The sequence below is a fragment of the Cricetulus griseus genome, chromosome 4 (assembly GCF_003668045.3).
Source record: "Cricetulus griseus strain 17A/GY chromosome 4, alternate assembly CriGri-PICRH-1.0, whole genome shotgun sequence".
Classification (NCBI taxonomy): domain Eukaryota; kingdom Metazoa; phylum Chordata; class Mammalia; order Rodentia; family Cricetidae; genus Cricetulus; species Cricetulus griseus.
In genome coordinates, this window is record NC_048597.1 from 116,836,391 (window position 1) to 116,849,532 (window position 13,142).

At 44.0% G+C, this 13,142-nt stretch overlaps 1 pseudogene; it reads right to left on the bottom strand.

Annotated features, from left to right (window-relative positions):
- Positions 1 to 829, bottom strand: part of LOC113835589 — a 34,421-nt pseudogene extending 33,592 nt beyond the window's left edge.
- Positions 830 to 13,142: the final 12,313 nt, after the last annotated feature.

A 13,142-nucleotide genomic window follows, 5' to 3' on the forward strand; every position in this document is an offset into this window, starting at 1 on the left:
TCTGCCTCAGACCCTGTGAGGCTGACCTTGGTGTAGCTTTGTGAAGCCAGGCTATGAAGGAGGTAAAAAACACTGTCTTTGAATTCTGTATTGTGTTGCCTTGGCTTGGGAAGGCTATAGAAGCCATTGACTTGATTGCTGACTCTGTTGATACACTGACTATTGCCCTGGGCAAGTTTTTGTATGGCTTTATCACTCTCTCTCCTGTCCAGTGCTCTGAGAGAAGCTGGTACTCCTCGCATTTTCTGTCCTTTGACTTATGCATTGGTGAAGTGTTGAAACTCCTGAGGTGCCCTGGTGGACAATGCAGGCCGGATGTGGCTTGACATGGGGGTGGGGGGCTGGCTAGAGTGTGAAGAAGCTGAGGACTTCCTTGCTCAGAACAGGTGCTGACTGGAGCTACTGAACTCAGCTGAAGAAGAGCAGAGACTATGACTGACTGAAGAAAGGTTTCTCAGGGCATCGGTGCTCTCTTTAGTCTGACTGAAGGCAGAGATCTGGCAGATGCTCTGGACCTACCTATTCATGTCAGCCTCTGTTTCAGCCACCATGTAGAAGGTGTGCTCACTGGCCTTAATATCAAACATAAAACTCTTTGGAGCTCTTTTTTTGGTGAAGGTCAGGCCTACATCCACTTGCTTACAGAAGTTTAGGTTGATGATCTGCAGGGGTTTCTCAGAGTGTTCATTCTTGTAGTATAGTATTCCAGAACTTTTGGATCACCACTCATCTGACAACTCTGCAGGATAAACTAGGGTTTCTTCCAAGCATAGCACCCCTACCTTTTCTCAGGAGGTGATTTCCCCAGCCAGCCTGTGCACACCACTTTGTCACCAGCTGACTGGAGTCCTCAGTGGGCTCGAGTGGACAAGGGCACGGGCTGCTGGGTCAGCTGGCTGCTGGTGCGCAGTTCACGGGGGAGAGATTCCTCAGAAGAGAATTTCCTGTATTTCTCTAATAATTTTCTTAGCATTATTACTTAATCCAAAGTTAAAATAAAATCTTACCAGTACCTTGTCTCTTTCAACTTTCTCTGTGTGATTGGCTGTGATCTCTATTCCAATCCAACTCTCTTAGGGATTGAAGTACCCATTTTTCAGTGCCTTTAACAATCCACCTTCATAACTGAAAGACCCCCGAAGAGATACTTTTGTAGAGGTAGACCCACACCCAGGAATCAGCGAGGCCACGAACTGGATGTAAAAACAAGAGGCTTTATTGGAGACGCGGGTACCCGGGGCGACTTAGCTTTTCTGAGGCCAAGCGCCCCGAGCCAAGGGAAAGGGGTCCTTATATAGGGAAAAAGGCGCAAGCTAGGAGCAGGGATTCTATTTGATGGTTCAAATGAGGCACAGAGCCATTCCAGATCAGCATATTCTCAAGGTCTGGTGTCTGGTACAACAGACTTGATTCCTCCCTCCGCGCCCAGGTGGCTGACCTTGGGGGCGGAGACCTTGGGACGGAGTGTTTCTCAACGGGGGGGGGCGTGGGGGCGAGGGGTGCCCTTTCCCTGCTCGGCCCCAGCCCCGGCGCGGTGCCAGGGCAGCCCCGCCTGGGTGAACCGGCTTGGGAGGGAAAACGGCAGCCGGGGGAAGTGGAGGCCGGCGGGGGCAGGGACAGCGGGATGAAGGTGAAGCAGGGCGACTCTGCGGCAGCTCGCCCGCGCTGCACTCTCCAGCCCCTGGCGGTATCCTGGCTCTGCCCTGCTCCAGAGAGAACACCCAGCATCAGCATAGGCGGGGGGAGACAGAGAGGCAGCGGGCCTTTCATTCCCCCATTTCTCTTGTGACTGAATGGAATCTTTCATTCAGAGGTCTCTGGTTAAGTCTTTCTATAAGCTTGGCCATGCTGTCTCTAACTCTTCCTGTATGGTCTGTATAAAAGCAGCATTCTTCCTTGAGGGCAGCACATAGCCCCCCTTCCTGTAAAAATAATAAATCTAATCCTCGTCTGTTCTGCAGGACTACCTCAGAGAGTGATGTTAAGGATTTCTCGAGTGCACTGACTGACTCTTTTAGGACCTGGATATCTGTGTACATGGCTTGCTGTAGAAGTTTAAAATGATTAATTCCCTGTAAGGCAATGGTTCCGGTCCCTATGCCGGCTGCTATACCTCCCACTGTTATTCCCCCGAATAATAGGGCCACGGTTAAGGACATTGGCTCCCTCTGATGTCGGGTTGACTTCTCTAGTACCCTATAAATATATTCAGGTTGGTGATATGTGACCCTGGGCCAAAGTTCTGTCAATATACAAAAGTCAATAGTGGCATTGAGAACGGTAGTAGAGACGCAGGGGGTCAAACCAGTACTGCCTATGCATAGCCCCTTTCCTGAGACCTCAGACAATGTGAGCTTGTGCTGCATGGCAGTTTCACAACTGGTAGGCGCTGAGGTCTGGTGACGCCGGACCCAGACAGTGTCCCCGATCTGGTAGGAATGGGGAATGGTAGGATGGTCCCTCTGGTCTTTATAAGTTTTTTTAAAAAGGTGTGAGCCCATATGGCCTAGGGGTATGCTAGGGGGAGTAGGAGGGCCCAGTCCCCATCAGGGAGTGATAGGTACTGGCATCCCCACGCAAGGAAGTTCCCTTTGACTTAGCATTTCAACCAGGGAGAATGGACGGCGAAATTCTTTTCCAAACTGCTTCCTGCTGACTTTGGGACGAAGTTAGGGACCCCAGAAGGTTGAAATGCTAGTCAAAAGCAAAAAGGAATTTAGGCAACGGGGAATCCATCAGGGGCTTCTGGTTAGCAGACACTGTTGCAGAGATAGGGGGTGTCCATATCAGCAGACTAGTTCACATCCATAGCAAGTCTAGGGTTCGCAGTCTACTTAGAACAGTCTGAAGTCAGCAACTGGTACTCAGATGTCTGTCAGAAGCAGAAACCTGTTTAAGACATATTTAAACTAGGAACAGAGGTTAAAACTTATTTATAGAAGCCCACAGTGCAGAAAAAGCAGATATCTGGATATCTGTTCAAACAGCAAGAACATATTTATAACTTTGAGTCCTAGCAAAAACTATAGATTTGGGCTATAAGCATGTACATTTTTCTTCTGTCCAGAGAGCTAGGTATGGATTGGACAGGGGTGCCTTTGGCCTGATGAAAAGCCCTTTAAGTTTGTACTTAGATGACAACCAAAATAAACTTAAAAACCTTGAGCTTGTGCCTGAACAGTAGATAGTCATTATTTTATCAGCTAACATACTGACTAGTCTATAGTGGATCTGACTGTCTGATGCTGTCAAGCTGACAACCAGTAATATTTCAGAGATCTGAGAAGGGTATATTTTATCCGAATCTACTAAAAAGGACAGAAGCCAGTCAGAAGCAAGTCCATATACAGTTAGCCAAACCCAAGTTTCTCCATTACCGTTGGAGGCAGCTGTCTCAAAGAACAGCAATCTTCGCCAGGCCTATATTGTGAGAGGTTTTATTTTCTCTCTGTGGAAGAGGGACATGGAAAAGACTGACCTTGTTTTGTCTAGGCAAAGGGGTACAATCAATTTTCCAGCGTCCAGCAGCTTTGTCCACAGTCTCGGCCAGGTTCTGGCAGGCGGCAGGTTTCATATCTGAGCATCTGCTCATTGGTCCAGGTGCAGGAACTGAGGTGCCTGTAATCTTCGGGTCATTGTCAGGATCTGGCAGTCTGTCTGACATTATAAACTTTAAAGATAACAATTTAAATGCCATATTCTGAAGATCTCTGAAGCATTAGAGGTCTGTTTGTCTGTTTTAATTACTTGCCTTAAGCATACATTAAGTATACAGGTGGCTAGGTAAGGTCTTATTTCTGTAAATAATTTTTAGTCTGACTGTAACTGGTTTTAACTTAGTAAGATGTTTGAAACAGCACAGCTGAACTTAAAACTGCATAGAGCTACCTTATATTCCTTAAACAGTAGCTTAACTTCTTTCTTAGGCAGGGTTTTTCTGTGACTTTGGAGCCTGTCCTGGAATTCGATCTGCCGGACCAGACAGGCCTTGAACTCATAAAGATCTATCTGCCTCTTATTCCCGAGTGGTGGGATAAAAGGCATGTGTCACCAATGTTCTAAACTTAAGGTGTGTGCTACCAACATCCTGAGCTTAAAGGTGTGTGTTATCAACATCCTAAACTTATTTCTAAAATATAAACTGTAATATCATATAATAGATCAGCATCTTTCATAAAATAAAAACTTTACATTGTCAGGCTTTGCTCAAAAATAATTTTAAATTGAAGCTCTTTAAGTATAAATATTAATAAAAACAAACATTAAAAAAACTGGTTTTAAAAAGAAATTTAAATTCCCTTAAGGTCTTTCTGTAATATATAGAAGCATTAACATTGTAAATCTCAATTGAAAAACTTGTTTCTAAGATGGTACCTCTAATTTCCATGCGGTCATCTTTAGTCAAGATGGCGGTTTAAGTATTCCTTTTTTAATTTTAGCAAAATGGCGACCAGTCAAGTCATATGAACATTTTAAAACAAGTATATATAAAACAGAATTAGCTTAATATGGTTAAAATTTTAGACATGAGAAACCATAGCACAGTTTACATTTTTCTCTGACTTATAATAACCTTTTTTCTGACTTTTAACAACTTTCCTCTGACCTTTTACAACTTGCTTTGACCCTCCATAACTTTCTGTAACAATCTTCTCTGCTATGACTTGCTTGCTTTAATTTTCTATAACCTTTTAGTTCATTTCTCTGACTCTCTTAGACATTCTTAGACAGTTTCCTTTTTCCTTTCCCTCTTTATTATTTAAGTCTCCTACATTTTTTTTTTCATTTCTCAGTTAACATCAAAATTTTATCAAAGTCCTTTTTACAGTTCTTAATAACTTTAAGGCCGTTTAGATGTCCGGATCAGGCCAGATAAGTTTATACGCTCGAGCTGAGGAACAAAGAGTAATTCATTTGCGTTTATGCACATCAATTACAAAACAAAGGCCAAACAACATAGAACACAGAACAGGTTTTCGCAGCGCGGTTTCGACAGAGAGTCGAAAGAATTGAGGGGGGGTCGAAGAAGGGGGCCCTCCTTCTTCGTCCCCAGTAAAGATTGCAAATCCCTCAAGCCGAGGGCCTTCTCCAAAGAGACTGGGAAGATGTCCAGTCATAGATCTAAGTTCAAAGTACAAATCCCTCACATCGAGGGCTTCCCAAGTTCAAAGTACAAATCCCTCACATCGAGGGCTTCAAACGCTACCAGGACGTCTCCTGGAGCCGCGGTCGGGAGTTCGAACCCGTCAGTCCCTCCTCGGATCCGCCTACAAATGTACACAGCTGTATACTACAAACGCAAGCGCAATTCACAAGACAGACTCAGACCAGACAAGACAAAACAGCGGATCCGCACAACATTTACCTCCCAGACGTGGGTCGGTGGTCCCTGGGCGGGTCTCGATCCCGGACGAGCCCCCAAATGAAAGACCCCCGAAGAGATACTTTTGTAGAGGTAGACCCACACCCAGGAATCAGCGAGGCCACGAACTGGATGTAAAAACAAGAGGCTTTATTGGAGACGCGGGTACCCGGGGCGACTTAGCTTTTCTGAGGCCAAGCGCCCCGAGCCAAGGGAAAGGGGTCCTTATATAGGGAAAAAGGCGCAAGCTAGGAGCAGGGATTCTATTTGATGGTTCAAATGAGGCACAGAGCCATTCCAGATCAGCATATTCTCAAGGTCTGGTGTCTGGTACAACAGACTTGATTCCTCCCTCCGCGCCCAGGTGGCTGACCTTGGGGGCGGAGACCTTGGGACGGAGTGTTTCTCAACGGGGGGGGGCGTGGGGGCGAGGGGTGCCCTTTCCCTGCTCGGCCCCAGCCCCGGCGCGGTGCCAGGGCAGCCCCGCCTGGGTGAACCGGCTTGGGAGGGAAAACGGCAGCCGGGGGAAGTGGAGGCCGGCGGGGGCAGGGACAGCGGGATGAAGGTGAAGCAGGGCGACTCTGCGGCAGCTCGCCCGCGCTGCACTCTCCAGCCCCTGGCGGTATCCTGGCTCTGCCCTGCTCCAGAGAGAACACCCAGCATCAGCATAGGCGGGGGGAGACAGAGAGGCAGCGGGCCTTTCATAACTCCTTACTTGCTGGCTAGACTTCTGAGGGCGATCTCTCAGGGTCCCCTTTCTTTCCTGATCTTGGTGGGACCTTCACTGGTGGCTGCCACTTAATCTGATTATCGGGCTAAAGCCTGGAGATTTGGATGAACGACAAGACACCTGGTCCTTTTCTGAGAGAATGTCTCTCTCCTTTATTGTGGAGCAGCCTTATATACAAACTTACAAAAACCCCAGGTGAAAGGGTTCACAACAGGATATTGATGCTAGTGGGGTGAGGTCAGGAAAGCAGGAGGTACCTGTGGTTATGCTGGAAGACAACTCTTAGAGACCCCGTGGGGGATGGGTCCCAACATACTGCACTCTGGGGGGGGCTGCCTTGATTCATGCAGGTGCCAGGCCAAATGCCACCCAATATATTTAGATTTTGAGGCTGGGTGGATTTATTTGGTCTTTGTGTTTTTGCAGCACTGAGGATTGAACCTAGGATCTCACACATACTAAGCAATTTCTCTATCACTGAATTCCTCCCCAGTGCTCTTTCTACTTCCTATTTTGAGATGGGGTTTCCTAAGTGGCCCAGGCTGGCCTTGAACTCACTGTGTATCTCAGGTAGGTCTGCCTCCCTAATGTTGGGATTATAAAGACTTGTTTTTCTGGGGTGGGGGAGCGATGGCACATGTCTTTAAACCCTGTAGGGAGAAAGCATGATTAGAGGTACTACTGATCACGACCGCTTGGGGCTGGACACAGGTGTCGCTGACCATGTCAGCCTGGGAGTGGTCAGAGTGATATGGGAAAGGTTTAAGTTGTCTTGCTCCCCGCAGCCTGGGTAAGCAGATCTGCATGAGTACTATTTCTTAATAAACTATCTGTTATCTATCTGATCTGACTCCACATTGTGGTCCCCAATAACTGGTGTCAGGAGTAGTGGTAGAACTATGGCCTGCCATGCGGGAGGCCTTGGGGGGACTGCCCTGCGAGCTGCCTTCCCTTACTAGTCTCCTTTCTTCCCATTGGTCCCGCCAGGAGAGTTCCTTTTTTTCTGCAGGTCTACAAACCCACTGCCACCACTTGGGAGCCTCTGCTTGCGCCCAACGTTCCCAGAGGAAGTGATTAAGCTATGCCTCAGCCTCTCCCTGGGGCTTCACTTTACATGTCAAAGCTCTGCATGCCAACACTGCATGCCAGCATCCCCTTGCCAATGGTGACAGCACAGTTTCTGCTCAGTACCTTTTGGGGGGGGTCTTCTTCCCAACCCCCACCAACCTGTCCTGCTACCGTGGCCACTGCAAAAGTTCAACCCTTTTCCATCCGTTCTTAACTCTGTCTGGAAGGCATTCAGGTATTTTTCAGATCCTACTAAAACCATCAATAGCTTCACACTGTGCCACCACAACAGGCCACCTGTGCCACCCGCTGGTCAAACACAGTTATTGCATCTGGAGAGGAAGCCATCAGGTAAAAATCAATAATGTCAGAAAATCTGACATTGCAAACAGTTGGGAATATTCTTGCTTCTTATGTGAATTCAATGTTAGAGGAGGCTTATCATTTGCCAGTTGCATGCCTATATACCATGTTAGCAGTCAGTCTTATGATCCATGTGATCTCTCTAACAAGAGGCCTGAGAAACAGGGAAAAAGACAGCATAGCAACTTGGATGCAGGAGATAAAAGCCAGCCTGGAGGAGACAAAAATGCATATTCTGGCAAACTTCTATAAATGATCAAAGGCCTCAGTTGAAACTAAGAATAAATAATAAAGTTATTACTGCTGTGGTGGACACTGGGGCAGATGTGACCATTATAACCCAAAAGTCCTGGCCTCAGAGAGGTGACTGTACAATTTGTAGGGATTGGAACTCTATCTAGAGTTCACCAGAGCATTAACTGGGTTGTCTGTGGCTGCCCTTGGCCACCACTAAGTCCGAGTATTGGGAGAAAGCCTGGATATTTGGATTAATTGCCAGAGGCCTGGTCCACTTTCTGAGAGAATGTCTCTCTCCTTTATTGTGGAGCAGCCTTATATACAAACTTACAAAAACCCCAGGTGAAGGATTCACAACAGGATATTAATGCTAGTGGGGTGAGGTCAGGAAAACATGTGGTACCTGTGGTTATGGTGGAAAACAACTCTTAGAGACCCTGTGGGTGCTTCGTCCCAACAGTTGTCTGCATGGGACCAGAAGGACAGAGAGGAAGGTTAAAACCATATATAGCATACATAGCAATAAATCTCTGGGGTCATGATCTGTTACAGCAATGGAATACCTAGATTTACATTCATCCAGTATCAGATGCAAATCATATACAATCTTTTGATTGTAGACAAAATATAGTGAGGCACTATGGAAAACAGGTACCAACCATTCAGGCTGTACATAAACAAAGTACAAATATAAACCTTCAGAGGAGCCAAAGGCCCTACCCTTAAAGTGGCTTACAGATGAACCTGTCTGGATAGGACAATGGCCTATGACCTCTGAGAAGCCAGAGGCTTTAGAAAAGCGAGTACAGGAAAGGCTAGAGGCTGGGCATACAGAAGAATCTATCAGCCCTTGGAATTCTCCTGTATTTGTTATCAAAAAGAGGTCAGGTAAATGGAGAATGCTGACAGACCTGAGAGCCATCAATAAAGTAATTCAGCCCATGGGCTCTCTGCAGCCTGGAATGCTATTGCCTTCCTTGATTCCTAAGGGATGGCCGATCATAGTCATTGATCTGAAAGATTGTTTTTTCACTATACTAGAAAATGATAGGGAAAAATTTGCATTTACTGTACCAACTCTTAATAATTCACAGCCAGTTAAGAGATTTCAGTGAAAGGTTTTGCCACAAGGAATGTTAAATAGTCCTACCTTGTGCCAGCACTTTGTACAAAAACCTTTAGAGATAATTCAAAGGAAATCTCCACAATCCATACTTTATCGTTATATGGATGACATTTTATTGTCATCTTCTAAACATTAGAAGGAATGTTTGAAACAGTGAAGGAAGTTCTACCTCACTGGGGGTTACAGATTGCCCCAGAAAAGATACAAGGAGGAGATTCTATTAATTATTTAGGTTACAAAATAGACTTACAAAAAAATCAGGCCTCAAAAAGTACCAATTGGAAGAGATTGTTATCGGGCTGGAGAGATGGCTCAGAGGTCAAGAGCACTGACTGCTTTTCCAAAGGTCCTGAGTTCAATTCCCAGCAACCACATGGTGGCTCACAACCATCCATTATGAGGTCTGGTGACCTCTTCTGGTGTGCAGATATACATAGAAGCAGAATGTTGCACACATAATAAATAAAATCTTTTTTTTTAAAGAGATTGTTATCAAACTCTTAATAGTCTGCAGAAGCTGCTGGGGGAAATTTCTCAACTACAGACAATAATTGGAGTGGAAGGACATGACTTAAAGCATTTGATAATGGCCCTTAAAGGGGCAAAGACTTAAACAGCCCAAGAACATTATCTGCTGAAGTGAAAAAAGTTTTACAATGGGTGGAAAGCAGAATACTAGATGCACATGTAGACTGTGTGGACCCTAATCTAGACTGTTATTATGTAAAATAACTGTGGTTATTTTACCATCCAGAGAATACCCTTCAGGGATTCTGATGCAGAGGGAAGATATTATATTGAAATGGATATTTCTGCCAAATAAAAAGCTAAAGGAGTGGTTTCGCACGCCTTTAATCCCAGTGATCGGGAGGCAGAGGCAGGTGGATCTCTGAGTTCGAGGCCAGCCTGGTCTCCAGAGCCAGTGCCAGGATAGGCTCCAAAGCTACACAGAGAAACCCTGTCTCAAAAAACCAAAAAAAAAAAAAAAGCTAAAAATGAAAAAAAAAAAAGCTAAAGACATACATAGAAAAGATTACTGATTTGATTCTAAAGGGCAAATTAAGACTCCGTCTACTCACTGGAAAAGATCCAGCAGAAATTATAGTACCTTTAGCTAATGAGGAAATTTCCTCGTTATGGAAGGATAATGAATACTGGCAGATAGCTTTTACTTACTTTTTGGGAACAATTAGCAACAATTATCCCAAAACTGACAGAATTAAATTCATAAAAATGACAATCTGGATCCTTCCACGTAATGTAAGACAAACTCCTATTTCTAGAGTTCTTACCTTCTACACTAGGCCAACAAATCTGATAAGGCAGGATATAAATCAGGAGAGATAAGTAAAGTAGTTCAAAGTCCATGTAACTCTGTACAGAAGGCAGAATTATACATAATTCTTATGGTACTTATGGATTTTACAGAGCCTCTCAATATAGTTACTGATTCTCAATATGCAGAGAGAGTCATTTTACACATTGAGACTGCAGTTTTTATTCCTGACAATACAGAATTAACTTCACTGTTTACACAATTACAGGACACAATCAGGAACAGAACTAATTCTATATCAGATCCCATATGGGTCTGCCAGGCCCACTAGCACAAGGCAATGATGAGATTGATCGTTTTTTAATAGGAAGTGTGCTAGAAGCCTCAGAATTTCATAAGAAACACAATGTAAATAGCAAAGGTTTGAAGCCAGGCATTGGTGGCACACGCCTTTAATCCCAGCACTCAGGAGGCAGAAGCAGGCGGATCTCTGTGAGTTCAAGGCAAACCTAGTTCCAGAGCGAGTGCCAGGATAGGCTCCATAGCTACACAGAGAAACCCTGTCTCGAAAAAAACAAAACAACAAACAAGCAAAGGTTTGGAAAAGGATGTCTCCATCACTTGGCAATAAGCCAAGGAGACAGTGAGAAACTGTCCTTCCTTTTATAATCAAGCTCCATTGCCAGCAAGCTGTAATGCTAAGGGCATTCGGAAAAACCAGGTTTGGCAAATGGATGTCTTTCACTTTGCAGAATTTGGAAATTTAAAATATGTGCATCATACTATAGACAAATTTTCAGGGTTTCAATGGGCTACTGCTCTTAGCTCTGAAAAGGCTGATTCTGTTATATAGCACACCTGTTACAGGTGATGGCCTTTATGGGTATACCTGCACAAATAAAAACTGATAATGCTCCAGCATAGTCTCCACTAAATTGGAACAGTTTTTCAAATATTACAACATAAAACATGTAACCAGTATACCACACAATCCCACAGGACAAGCAGTGATAGAGAAATCTAATAGAATACTGAAAGAAATGCTCCATAAACAGGCTAGGGGAACGAAAACCCCCAAACATAGGTTGTATAATGCTTTATTAACACTAAACTTTCTTAATGCTAATGAAAAGGACAAACAGCTGCAGAAAGACTCTGGACTATGAAAAAAATCTGCTGAACTGAATCATCCGGTATACTTCAAAGATGTACTAACCTCTGTATGTAACCCAATGTGTTACATTGGGGAAGGGGTTTTGCCTTTGTTTCCACAGCAGAAGAAAAACTTGGATACCATCAAAGTTGATCAAGATCCAAGTCAAAAAAGGAAAACCTTTTGATGAGGAGAAATGACAGGTAATCCACCAAGGTATATCTCATAAACTGTATAGAATCCTCACAAAGGAAAGGGAAGTGTTTTGTTTTTATTTTCAAAGAAAAACTCATCTCCATAAGGCAAAAGTCACTGCATGGGTAGATACTTAAAGAGAAGGTAGCTATAGCCATCAAACAAAAGGAACGTGCCATTTGGTAAACTTTACAGCTGTCTCTCAGAGAACTCTATTTCTCTTTACTTCCTAGTCCCTATTCAATTAAACCAATGCTGACTTTAGAGTTGGATTTGGCTTTCCTCCTCTAAATCCAAGCATGTTGTTAAAATAAAATTCAGAGTTTCTGTATTATATCAAGAAGCCAATTGATGTAATACAGAATAAGAGGAAAATTGGGGACTATGATTTGTCTTTTCTTGGTTCTTTCTCTCAAAGTATACATTCCCTCATAATTGTTATCTTCCCATTGTTGCCTTCCCAGTATGCATACATATAAAAGTAAAAATTTCTCTGCTAACATTTATGTTTGAGTTCCACACAGCAAATGAAGAACTGCCTGACAACAATCCCTGAACACTCCAAAAAGGAAATGGGCCCCACCTCCTCAAGTTCACTGGATCCAACTTGATTTGTTTGAATTGACACTCCGGCCAGAGCTTTGGGTACTGACTCCAATTAACACAAGAACTTCAATCAAGATAAGGACTTCAACCTAGATCTTCAATCAAGCAAATCCCATCAAACATGGACTGGATATAATCTACTCAAGACTTTCACTATACTAACATTTTCTTCCTACAGGACCCCACGAGGCTATACTCATCCCATTTCAGCAGGAAGTAACTTGGAAAATACTACATCCCCTTTCCCCACTGTTGTCACTAAGGATAATATACACCTATTTAGAGCTAGTTTCCTATTGTTTAGGGTTGGGTTTGGAAGGAGTTGTTCAGGGTTGGACATCTCTTTCAGATGACTTTAGGGTTTAGTTGGAATAGACATAGTTAGGATATGATATTAGTAGAATATTAGGTCTTCTTGTAAATTTACCTTTATGATTGTTAATTATAGATAATTAACACTGTTAAGTTTTAATTCTCTTTAGACTAAAAGGGGAATTGTATAGAGAAAGCATGATTAGAGGTACCACTGACTATGCTGGCTTGGGCATGGTCAGAGTGATGTGGGAAAGGTTTAAGTATTTCAGGGGCATGCACGCAGGCCCCTTCTCACTCCCCACTGCCTGGGTAAGCGGATCTGTGTGAGTACTATTTCTTAATAAACTATATCTATCTGATCTGAATCCACATTGAGGTCCCCAATAAAACCCAGAACTCAGAAGGCAGAGGCAGGTTGATCTCTGAGTTTGAGACCAGCCTGGTCTATAGAGTGGGCTCCAGGACAGCAAGAGCTACTCAGGGAAACTTTCTCAAAAAAAAAAAATTACTTGTTTCCTAAGGGAGAAAACTGGCAGGATTTTAGGGTTTGTTGCTGTTGTTTTGCTGTTGCTTTTGGCTTGCCTAGCATGTACAAATCCAAGGGTTTGACCCCTAACATCACATTACAATTGAGGAAAGGTGGTGTACACATGTAATCCCAGCTCTCAAGATGAAAGGCAGCAGAGTGTTGGAGACAAGTGCCTTTAATTC